General features: G+C 44.3%; 1 pseudogene; it reads left to right on the top strand.

Moving 5' to 3' along the window:
• Positions 1–5,737: 5,737 nt before the first annotated feature.
• On the top strand, positions 5,738–7,745 carry LOC135568817 (ferritin, middle subunit-like; annotated as a pseudogene).
• Positions 7,746–12,384: the final 4,639 nt, after the last annotated feature.

The following is a 12,384-nucleotide window of genomic DNA, read 5'->3' as shown; positions in this document are numbered from 1 at the left end:
CTCCACTGGCTTCCAGTTGAAGCTCGCATCCGCTACAAGACCATGGTGCTTGCCTACGGAGCTGTGAGGGAACGGCACCTCAGTACCTCCAGGCTCTGATCAGGCCCTACACCCAAACAAGGGCACTGCGTTCATCCACCTCTGGCCTGCTCGCCTCCCTACCACTGAGGAAGTACAGTTCCCGCTCAGCCCAGTCAAAACTGTTCTGCTCTGGCCCCCAATGGTGGAACAAACTCCCTCACGACGCCAGGACAGCGGAGTCAATCACCACCTTCCGGAGACACCTGAAACCCCACCTCTTTAAGGAATACCTAGGATAGGATAAAGTAATCCCTCTCACCCCCTCCCCTGAAAAGATTTAGATGCACTACTGTTCCACTGGAGGTCATAAGGTGAATGCACCAATTTGTAAGTCGCTCTGGATAAGAGCGTCTGCTAAATGACTTAAATGTTAAATGTTATCACGGTTGACAACTCCATTGTGTCCTCCTCCCAGAGCGCTAAGAACCTTGGCGTGATCCTGGACAACACCCTGTCGTTCTCAACTAACATCAAGGCGGTGGCCCGTTCCTGTAGGTTCATGCTCTACAACATCCGCAGAGTACGACCCTGCCTCACACAGGAAGCGGCGCAGGTCCTAATCCAGGCACTTGTCATCTCCTGTCTGGATTACTGCAACTCGCTGTTGGCTGGGCTCCCTGCCTGTGCCATTAAACCCCTACAACTCATCCAGAACGCAGCAGCCCGTCTGGTGTTCAACCTTCCCAAGTTCTCTCACGTCACCCCGCTCCTCCGCTCCCTCCACTGGCTTCCAGTTGAAGCTCGCATCCGCTACAAGACCATGGTGCTTGCCTACGGAGCTGTGAGGGGAACGGCACCTCAGTACCTCCAGGCTCTGATCAGGCCCTACACCCAAACAAGGGCACTGCGTTCATCCACCTCTGGCCTGCTCGCCTCCCTACCACTGAGGAAGTACAGTTCCCGCTCAGCCCAGTCAAAACTGTTCGCCGCTCTGGCCCCCCAATGGTGGAACAAACTCCCTCACGACGCCAGGACAGCGGAGTCAATCACCACCTTCCGGAGACACCTGAAACCCCACCTCTTTAAGGAATACCTAGGAGAGGATAAAGTAATCCCTCTCACCCCCCCTCCCCCTTAAAATATTTAGATGCACTACTGTTCCACTGGATGTCATAAGGTGAATGCACCAATTTGTAAGTCGCTCTGGATAAGAGCGTCTGCTAAATGACTTAAATGTAATGTAAATGAGTGACCACTCTAACAATGGAAATACATGTGCTCAACGAATGAAGACAGGCAAGATCAGGTGGGACCATTCTAGCCAATGAGAGGGCAGGTATTCGTGTGAACAACACGCACAACTAAACATATTCTTTCTCAAAGTTTCCGGAATGCCACATGCATCCACATCTAAAGCAGTAGTATCAGCCAAAAGCAATGCTACAGTGCAGGTCTAACAACAGCGGTTATTGTTTAAAAATGTGTGTGTTTGTTGAAGACCCCTGTACTCCGCTTAGTGTAGGGCCTGACCCACTGCTATACACACTTTGGTCATAGTTTCCATTATTTTGATTTATTTCTATATTCAATTATTTGTCAGTCACTTTTTTTATGTTGTCATTTTCTATAAATTTGTGATAACTTGGTGAATACTGAAATTAACAACCAAGGCAAAAATAAATAATAGTTTACCCATTCCAGGTCAAATTCAGTGTTGTGCTTAACATTTTATGAACCTAGATTAGACATTGTTTGGATATGTGACTTGTATTCATGTTATATATTTGTAAGTCGCTCTGGATAAGAGCGTCTCCTAAATGACTTAAATGTAAATGTAAATGTTATATCCTTAGAATACAATTGGAAGACTTGGAAAATCCATTCTAATGTTAGGCTAATTGAGAAATAGTCTGTGTCTATATTTGATTTAGGATATATAAGGAATTGAACTTTGAGACACAGGTCTGTAAACTTCTGTTTCATTCTCTAAGAGCACATGTTTCAATGACACATGAAGCTTAATTATTGACCTTTTCCAGAATGCAGTCAAAAGAAAAACTTCGGGTTTATCACATTTAAAAAAAAACATCAATTCAATTTTCAGTATGAGGTATGGGAATACAGTATTGGACAGAGAAAATAAGGCTGGCTTTTGTAGAAATGGTATTTGATGATACACCTTTCGGTTTCAAATGACATATTGTTGTTGTCAAATGGTATATCAAAGTTGATTACAATAGCCTAGAAATAACTACACAAAATCAGTAGCTACATACATCTAACCATACTACTTGTGATGTAAGTGTATATAGTATATAGTGTATATAGTAAGTGTATATAAGTGTATATTGTATGTTTACTGGTCATAGTATGGATATAGTTAGTATGCCAGATTAGCCAAAATACGAAGTTTTCAAGCAGTGGACATTATTTCCGTGCTTTCAGGGCCCATAATGCAATTCTTCAGACAACAGGCGTGGCCTCATAACATTTTAAGAAAATGGCAGAAAATATGGTGCCGAAGTGAGACGAGAGCAGATACAATTTCATTGCTTTAACTAATTATGATAAATGTTAAGAAAATGTTCAGCGATGTAAAGAATTTTCAAATAAGTTAAGTTACAATTCTTTAGCTACGCTATCCTTATGAACCGCATAGCATATCATTGCAGTAGTATGTACCGTTATGTTAGCTAGCTACCTAACATACATTTAGTTTGCTATTAAGACATCAGGCTTAGCTAAGTGGTATAGTCATTGTGCGTTCTCAATGGACATTGTTAATTCACTCTGGCTATCTACTCCGATTGCAGAGCAATCTCATCTGAGAGTAATTCAATTGTTGCCAGCACCACAGTTACAGTCACCAATGCTCTGGATAACATGAAAACAGCCTAACCAGCTCTGCTAGGGCGAGTAAAATGGTCAGAGTGAGGTGTTCCCTCATTTGTGTCTGGAAGTAGCTAGCAAGCTAGCCAAAGTTAACCAGTTAGCTTGGGTGCTTGATTGCCGTTGTGAGGTCAGAACGCTCGAGTCAACCCAACTCCTCTCCTGCCAGAGAGCAAAACGCTTTGAATTTACGAAAGGACAATCTGACAACGCTCTGAATTTAAGAAGGCCCAGAGCGTACTCTGGCACTCTGGCACTCCAGATTAAATTTACAGACACATCCAAAATCGTATGATGTCTAGCAAGTAATTAGTTATGCTAACAAGCTAACATATAGCAACAGCATCAGCTTCCGGGAGACAGTTGAAGAGCTAGTACGCTCAACTAAAGGTTTACAGTTCTTTTACAGTATATTCAAATGTAACCTTTATTTAACTAGGCAAGTCATTTAAGAACAAATTCTTATTTTCAATGACGGCCTACTCCAGCAACACCCGGACGACACTGGGCCCAATCATACCTCAATTACAGCAGTACTATAGTGACGCTGCTTGCACTGAGATGCAGTGCCTTAGACCGCTGCGCCATTCGGGAGCCCTGTGAACTAATAGTATATAGTATGCAGTATGTACTCATTAAGTATGTAGTATACAGCATGTTAGTATGGGTATTCAAACACAGCTGAGGTCTTCTGGGGCAGTTTGCATCAAGCCTGTTAGAGCAAGAGTGCCGGGTTAGGATCAGTTTAGCCTTTTAGATCACATTGAATAACATTACATGGATGGGGAAGGTCCTCCCCCCAGCTTCCACTGATTTATACAGCCCCTGGTCTTTCCTGGCCTAGTATGTAAGGTATTGCCTCTACTCCAATTGTTTTAGAACAGGGCCCCCTTTTTCCTAAAATGTAAGCCAAAACAGGCAGGGTAGCCTAGTGGTTAGAGCGTTGGACTAGTAGCCGATAGGTTGCAAGTTCGAATTCCCGAGCTGACAAGGTACAAATGTGTCGTTCTGCACCTAAACAGGCAGTTAACCCACTGTTCCTAAGCTGTCATTGAATATAAGAATTTGTTCTTAACTGACTTGCCTAGTAAAATAAAATTAGATGTACACTATTTCTAAATTAGCCTAATATTAGAATGAATGTTCAAATTCTCCCTATTTTCTTCAAAGGATACAACAAACACAGACCTTTTTCAACAATAACTGCTGTAGTTAGACCTGCACTGTAGCATATTGCTTTTGCCTGATACTATGGCTTTAGGTGTTACCAATAGAATTTTACTTTTTAATAAACACTTTTTTTTAAATAAAAAAATAACAGACCGAGATGAAGCCGTCAAGGCGAGAGCTTTTACTTTGCCCAAAATCTTTCAGCGTGAGATAATCCCATTTTATTTTCTAATTACTTGAGGATTTTGATTGAATAGAAGTTTCGTAATGTTTAAGCTGTTACAAATGTACTGATATATGTGGATGCACGTGGCATTTCGGCAACTTTGAGAAAAACGACTTTTAGTGTTGCGTGTTGCTCACACTCATACCTGCCCTCTCATTAGCTAGAATGGTCCCCACCTGTTCCTGTCTTCAATCATTGAGCACATGCATTGCCATTGTGGTCACTCGGCTCTCTTGTCAATATAATAAATTATCTTTGCTTCAGTGTATGAGTGGGATAGTCATTTATATTTTTATATATATATATATATATATATATATATTAATTATTATGAGCACAACAATACAAAAAAATATACAAAGAAGAGTACATAAACCTAATAGACAGGAGCATTACATATCAAGATTCCTTTTCAATTAGTTAAACACTTTTTATTTAATGTTTTTACTTCACCTTTATTTAACCAGGTAGGCCAGTTGAGAACAAGTTCTCATTTACAATTGTGACCTGGCCAAGATAAAGCAAAGCAGTGCGACACAAACAATAACACAGAGTTACACATGGAATAAACAAACATACAGTCAATAACGCAATAGAATATATATATATATACAGTGTGTGCAAATGAGGTAAGATTAGGGAGGTAGGGCAATACATTGGCCGTAGTGGCGAAGTGATTACAATTTAGCAATAAAACACTGGAGTGATAGATGTGCAGAAGAAGAATGTGGAAGTAGAGATACTGGGGTGCAAAGGAGCAAAAAAATAAGTAACAATATGGGGGGGATGAGGTAGTTGGATGGGCTACTTACAGATGGGCTATGTACAGGTTCAATGATCTGTGACCTGCTCTGACAGTTGGTGTTTAAAGATAGTGAGGGAGATATGAGTCTCTTATATTGCTTTTTTGTTTTTACATTTACTGATCTTTTCAAAATAATATATCTTAAATAATGTGAAAAGGGGTTTGTTCTTTGCCCACTTCATTGTATGGATAAAGAATCTTCCATGAAAGATAAACAAATGAACAATGAAAGTTAAATCAGGGTCCATATCATTTGGATCAAAATAAAACGTAATATCAGAGTCTCTCAGATTAACATGAATAGTCTTCTCTTTAAGATAAAATCTTCTAACTCACTCCAAAATCTTCTGACATGAGAGCATAAGTATACACTCTGGAATAAGAAAGACATAAAACACAAAATTAAGTCTTTATTTTTTCTGGTTTGACAACAACATTATTTGGATTAAACAATTATTGAATAATGATGGCCAACGATATGATTAGCAAGAATTCATGAGAACACACAATGTTGGGATCGGTGGGATCGTCATCAAATGATCCGCATAGTTCCTGTTGAATTTCTAAAGTTGATTGGCTACGCTCTGTGAGGGTGTATTTCACTGACGCATTCCGTTTGGAACAATAAATAGAGCGAACAAGGCTCCTTCCAGTTCACAAGTCTGAGAAGACGCATGAAGAAGTTCTTGGTTAACAGTGATTGAACGAAACTCCTCTGCCTTCGTCCCGCATTATAGAAGATTCCGGACTGATAACATAACACTTAGTTGAACTATAATAGCAAGAAACTCGAATAAACCCTACTCTTCTTTTTTTGTACGGTTCATTTAGATATTAAAGATAATCTGCCAAAATGGAGTCTCAGATCCGCCAGAACTATCACCACGATTGCGAAGCTGCCATCAACCGGATGATCAATTTGGAGATGTTTGCCTCCTACACCTACACTTCAATGGTAAGGAGTCTACCAAGATGAACGTTTTGTTGATCTACCTGTTTATTATTATGCCTGCGCCTAAATTCCACTTCACCTGACTTTTCTGTAGCCAATAACCTCAACTCCGTTAAGTACACATTTGAGTTCTACTTGGCTTGGCTATTAATTGCCTCCAGGTAGGTATAACATCCAAATGAAGCCGGGAATCTATCCTACCTTGGACAGAGCGCGTAACAACTCCTTGACAGGTTAATTGTCAGGTTCCCAAGTAGACTACAGACTAGACTTATTCATGCCTATATTATCACGCTTAGTTGCCACAACATGAACAGAATGCCGAGTAATGTTTGTCATTTTTTTCTTTCTAACTACATTGTTTTGTGTTTATCCACCCAGGCTTTCTATTTCTCCCGTGACGATGTGGCTCTGCCTGGCTTCGCGCGCATTTCTTCAAGGAGAACAGCGACGAGGAGCGGGAGCACGCCGACAAGCTACTCTCCTTCCAGAACAAGCGAGGTGGACGCATTTTACTCCAGGACATCAAGGTGAGCCCTTGAGCATAGGAAACACATTTTAGATTGTAGACTGATAGAAAATGTTTTTACTCCATGGAGGAAAGTGTCTCCAGTGTTAAGTTGATCTAGAGAACCTGGAATTGTCCTAAACATACTGCCTCTAACCACTGAACTGAGTGTGAGGGGTGTAATTCTGTTCACTTTATCCTAACCTTAATATCTGCTAGTAGTCCTGAACACCGTCTGTGTTCACTCTGTCCTGTGTAGAAGCCAGAAGGTGATGAGTGGGGCAATGGGCTGGAGGCCATGCAGTGTGCTCTGCAGCTGGAGAAGAATGTGAACCAGGCCCTGTTGGACCTGCACAAGATTGCCTCTGACAAGGTTGACCCCCATGTAAGTTATGGTGAAACCACATGTATGTATCACATAGAATACAGGTACTGTCCCAGGAGATAACTAATGACACAGGATTGTGTGACCTGCTGCTTTGCAAGTACACGATAGTCCAGATGCATACTATGCACACAATGCAGCTAATGCATAAGGGGTGGCAGGTTGCCTCGCGGTTAGAGCGTTGCTCCAGTAACCAAAAGGTTGCTGGATCGAATCCTCTAGCTGACAAGCTAAAAATCTGTTCTGCCCCTGAACAAGGTAGTTAACCCACTGTTCCACGTTAGGATGTTCTTGTAAATAATTTGTTTTTAACTGACTTGCCTAGTTGTATCAGCACTTATTCCATTACCACCAGGCTCTTGTGTGTTACTGTATCTACAATGGTCTGTAGTCTCTTGTCTGACCTGTGTTTAACCTCTTTAGCTGTGTGACTTCCTGGAGACCCATTACCTGAATGAGCAGGTGGAGGCCATTAAGAAGCTGGGAGACCACATCACCAACCTCACCAAGATGGATGCTGTCAAAAACAAGATGGCAGAGTACCTGTTTGACAAGCACACCCTGGGAGGCCAGAGCTAAATAACTTCCATCCCCAGGCTACGTCCTCCAGCTTCAGACCAGGACTCCTGGCTTCTCTGATAGATCCTACTGGCTTTACATTTATAGGGAGGGGAGTGTTAAACTGGTTCATTGCAACACAGCTGTAACATTGAGGTGTTTCTGTTGACAACACTATTGTATTTTGGAGGCAAGGCATCTTGTAAAACAATTAAAAAGATCACAAATGTTTTTGTTGATGATTTCTAAGTGTTGACCTGTAGTAATGTGTCAGTCTATTCGGGTTCTTTGCTCTGTCTTACTGAGCATCTTCATACCAATGATAAATACTGACAAGTGGACCTACTAGTGGCTGAGGGTCATAACAATAGGAGAAGTTTAATAAAGCATGTTACGTCTGACCACAGAGGGTGTCCTTTACTGTATCTTGTAGTAGTGCCATGTCAATTAAGGAGGGAACTGTCAACTCTAGGTCCATAGGAGTGAAATGGGTAACTACAGTTGCTGTAGACCTTCACTCTGCATATCCCAAGTTTATAAAATGGCCAAAAGGTCAATCAAACCCTTGCGTCCTGCTGGGTAAATCTGTTAGCCAGCTGTTATGGTGTATTTCTCTAATGATAACGTTCGGCTCTTACTGACACACTCACTCTTCACTCATTTTGTTAATTTCAGTTGGTAATGCACACTAGTTCCCCTACAGCAAACTCTGAACTGAATACTCAATAGTAAATCTACAAGCCTCTCATCATACGGGGCTTATTGGAGCTGTCACATGGTTGCAAAGATACCGATAAATTACTGAAGTCTACCATTTTAGTAATTAACAGGCAAGCTTAACTTTAATACTTTAAACTGAAAAAATATTGCTATAATTTTTGGTGTCCAACTAGTAACCGAGTTTCTAGTGGGTAGACCATTTGGTTATATGGGAAAATGGCCTAATGAGAACAGTGTCAAATCAACAATGGCATTTTTGGTAACCAACTATTTTCATAACTGCCACCAACATTTACAACCAAGAAGTATTGACATGTAAAATAATTGAGTACAATTAAATCAAATCTGGTGATGGTGTTCACGGAGTTGGTTTATATTTAGGGTAATGTTTTGCAGCTAAGTCATTCTATTTCAAAATCTATTTTACCTGTGCCAAGGCCACACAGAGGGCCAGAGATTTGTGATAACCTGACACTCCCAAAAAAGGCACTAATGGCATCTGATTAAATAGCATATTCCTTAATTGACCAACATTGGTATTAGTTATGGATCAAATTTAGCTGTTGTCGAGGCAGCATTTACTCTAAATGGGGTCCAGCAAAATAAAGGCAGTTCTATACATTACAAAACAGACGTCACACCACTGTTTACTCTCAGGCCACTACCACAAAATCCATTGTGTGTCTATATTGATAAGATAAGATAATTGTGTAGTCTTGAGCGATTTCCTAGGTTAGCTAGCCAGCTATTGTCGTTCTTTTAACGCAACGTACCGTAAATCAACACTGCTAGCTAGCCAGCTAGCCCCGAATAGCAGCACAGTAGCACAGTAGAAACCATTACACTCAACGGAACGACTTGATTAGTGTAGTGTCAACAACGCAGACACTGCCAGCTAGCCTACATAGTCAACAACGCAGCCTCTGCCAGCTAGCCTACTTCAGCAGTACTGTATCATTTTAATCATTTTAGTCAATAAGATTCTTACTACGTAAGCTTAACTTTCTGAACATTCGAGACGTGTAGTCCACTTGTCATTCCAATCTCCTCTGCATTAGCGTAGCCTCTTGTGTAGCCTGTCAACTATGTGTCTGTCTATCCCTGTTCTCCCCTCTGCACAGACCATACAAACGCTCCCACACGCGTGGCCGCGGCCACCTAATCTGGTGGTCCCAGCGCAAGACGACCCACGTGGAGTTCCAGGTCTCCGGTAGCCTCTGAACTGCCGATCTGCGGCCAACAAGGCAGAGTTCATCTCAGCCTATGCCTCCCTCCAGTCCCTCGACTTCTTGGCACTGACGGAAACATGGATCACCACAGACAACATTGCTACTCCTACTGCTCTCTCTTCGTCTGCCCACGTGTTCTCGCACACCCCGAGAGCTTCTGGTCAGCGGGGTGGTGGCACCGGGATCCTCATCTCTCCCAAGTGGTCATTCTCTCTTTCTCCCCTTACCCATCTGTCTATCGCCTCCTTTGAATTCCATGCTGTCACAGTTACCAGCCCTTTCAAGCTTAACATCCTTATCATTTATCGCCCTCCAGGTTCCCTCGGAGAGTTCATCAATGAGCTTGATGCCTTGATAAGCTCCTTTCCTGAGGACGGCTCACCTCTCACAGTTCTGGGCGACTTTAACCTCCCCGTCTACCTTTGACTCATTCCTCTCTGCCTCCTTCTTTCCACTCCTCTCCTCTTTTGACCTCACCCTCTCACCTTCCCCCTACTCACAAGGCAGGAAATACGCTCGACCTCATCTTTACTAGATGCTGTTCTTCCACTAACCTCATTGCAACTCCCCTCCAAGTCTCCGACCACTACCTTGTATCCTTCTCCCTCTCGCTCTCATCCAACACTTCCCACACTGCCCCTACTCGGATGGTATCGCGCCGTCCCAACCTTCGCTCTCTCTCCCGCTACTCTCTCCTCTTCCATCCTATCATCTCTTCCTCTGCTCAAACCTTCTCCAACCTATCTCCTGATTCTGCCTCCTCAACCGTCCTCTCCTCCCTTTCTGCATCCTTTGACTCTCTATGTCCCTATCCTCCAGGCCGGCTCGGTCCTCCCCTCCCGCTCCGTGGCTCAACGACTCATTGCGAGCTCACAGAACAGGGCTCCGGGCAGCCAAGCGGAAATGGAGGAAAACTCGCCTCCCCTGCGGACCTGACATCCTTTCACTCCCTCCTCTCTACATTTTCCTCTTCTCTCTCTGCTGCTAAAGCCACTTTCTACCACTCTAAATTCCAAGCATCTGCCTCTAACCCTAGGGAAGCTCTTTGCAACCTTCTCCTCCCTCCTGAATCCTCCTCCCCCCCCCTCCTCTCTGCAGATGACTTCGTCAACCATTTTGAAAGAAGGTCGACGACATCCGATCCTCGTTTGCTAAGTCAAACGACACCGCTGGTTCTGCTCACACTGCCCTACCCTGTGCTCTGACCTCTTTCTCCCCCTCTCTCCAGATGAAATCTCGCGTCTTGTGACGGCCGGCCGCCCAACAACCTGCCCGCTTGACCCTATCCCCTCCTCTCTTCTCCAGACCATTTCCGGAGACCTTCTCCCTTACCTCACCTCGCTCATCAACTCATCCCTGACCGCTGGCTACGTCCCTTCCGTCTTCAAGAGAGCGAGTTGCACCCCTTCTGAAAAAAACCTACACTCGATCCCTCCGATGTCAACAACTACAGACCAGTATCCCTTCTTTCTTTTCTCTCCAAAACTCTTGAACGTGCCGTCCTTGGCCAGCTCTCCGCTATCTCTCTCAGAATGACCTTCTTGATCCAAATCAGTCAGGTTTCAAGACTAGTCATTCAACTGAGACTGCTCTTCTCTGTATCACGGAGGCGCTCCGCACTGCTAAAGCTAACTCTCTCTCCTCTGCTCTCATCCTTCTAGACCTATCGGCTGCCTTCGATACTGTGAACCATCAGATCCTCCTCTCCACCCTCTCCGAGTTGGGCATCTCCGGCGCGGCCCACGCTTGGATTGCGTCCTACCTGACAGGTCGCTCCTACCAGGTGGCGTGGCGAGAATCCGTCTCCACACCACGTGCTCTCACCACTGTTGTCCGCCAGGGCTCTGTTCTAGGCCCTCTCCTATTCTCGCTATACACCAAGTCACTTGGCTCTGTCATAACCTCACATGGTCTCTCCTATCATTGCTATGCAGACGACACACAATGAATCTTCTCCTTTCCCCCTTCTGATGATCAGGTGGCGAATCGCATCTCTGCATGTCTGGCAGACATATCAGTGTGGATGACGGATCACCACCTCAAGCTGAACCTCGGCAAGACGGAGCTGCTCTTCCTCCCGGGGAAGGACTGCCCGTTCCATGATTTCGCCATCACGGTTGACAACTCCATTGTGTCCTCCTCCCAGAGCGCTAAGAACCTTGGCGTGATCCTGGACAACACCCTGTCGTTCTCAACTAACATCAAAGGCGGTGGCCCGTTCCTGTAGGTTCATGCTCTACAACATCTGCAGAGTACGACCCTGCCTCACACAGGAAGCGGCGCAGGTCCTAATCCAGGCACTCGTCATCTCCCGTCTGGATTACTGCAACTCGCTGTTGGCTGGGCTCCTGCCTGTGCCATTAAACCCTACAACTCATCCAGAACGCCAGCCCGTCTGGTGTTCAACCTTCCCAAGTTCTCTCACGTCACCCCGCCTCCTCCGCTCTCTCCACTGGCTTCCAGTTGAAGCTCGCATCCGCTACAAGACCATGGTGCTTGCCTACGGAGCTGTGAGGGGAACGGCACCAGTACCTCCAGGCTCTGATCAGGCCCTACACCCAAACAAGGGCACTCGTTCATCCACCTCTGGCCTGCTGCCTCCTACCACTGAGGAAGTACAGTTCCCCGCTCAGCCCAGTCAAAACTGTTCGCCGCTCTGGCCCCCAATGGTGGAACAAACTCCCTCACGACGCCAGGACAGCGGAGTCAATCACCACCTTCCGGAGACACCTGAAACCCCACCTCTTTAAGGAATACCTAGGATAGGACAAAGTAATCCCTCACCCCCCTTAAAGATTTAGATGCACTACTGTTCCACTGGATGTCATAAGGTGAATGCACCAATTTGTAAGTCGCTCTGGATAAGAGCGTCTGCTAAATGACTTAAATGTAATGTAATGTAATGTAATGTAATATTGCAT

The sequence above is a fragment of the Oncorhynchus nerka genome, unplaced genomic scaffold (assembly GCF_034236695.1).
Source record: "Oncorhynchus nerka isolate Pitt River unplaced genomic scaffold, Oner_Uvic_2.0 unplaced_scaffold_33___fragment_2___debris, whole genome shotgun sequence".
Taxonomy (NCBI): Eukaryota; Metazoa; Chordata; class Actinopteri; order Salmoniformes; family Salmonidae; genus Oncorhynchus; species Oncorhynchus nerka.
The sequence above is the reverse complement of the archived record's forward strand: the minus strand, read 5'-3'. Positions and strand labels throughout refer to the sequence as shown.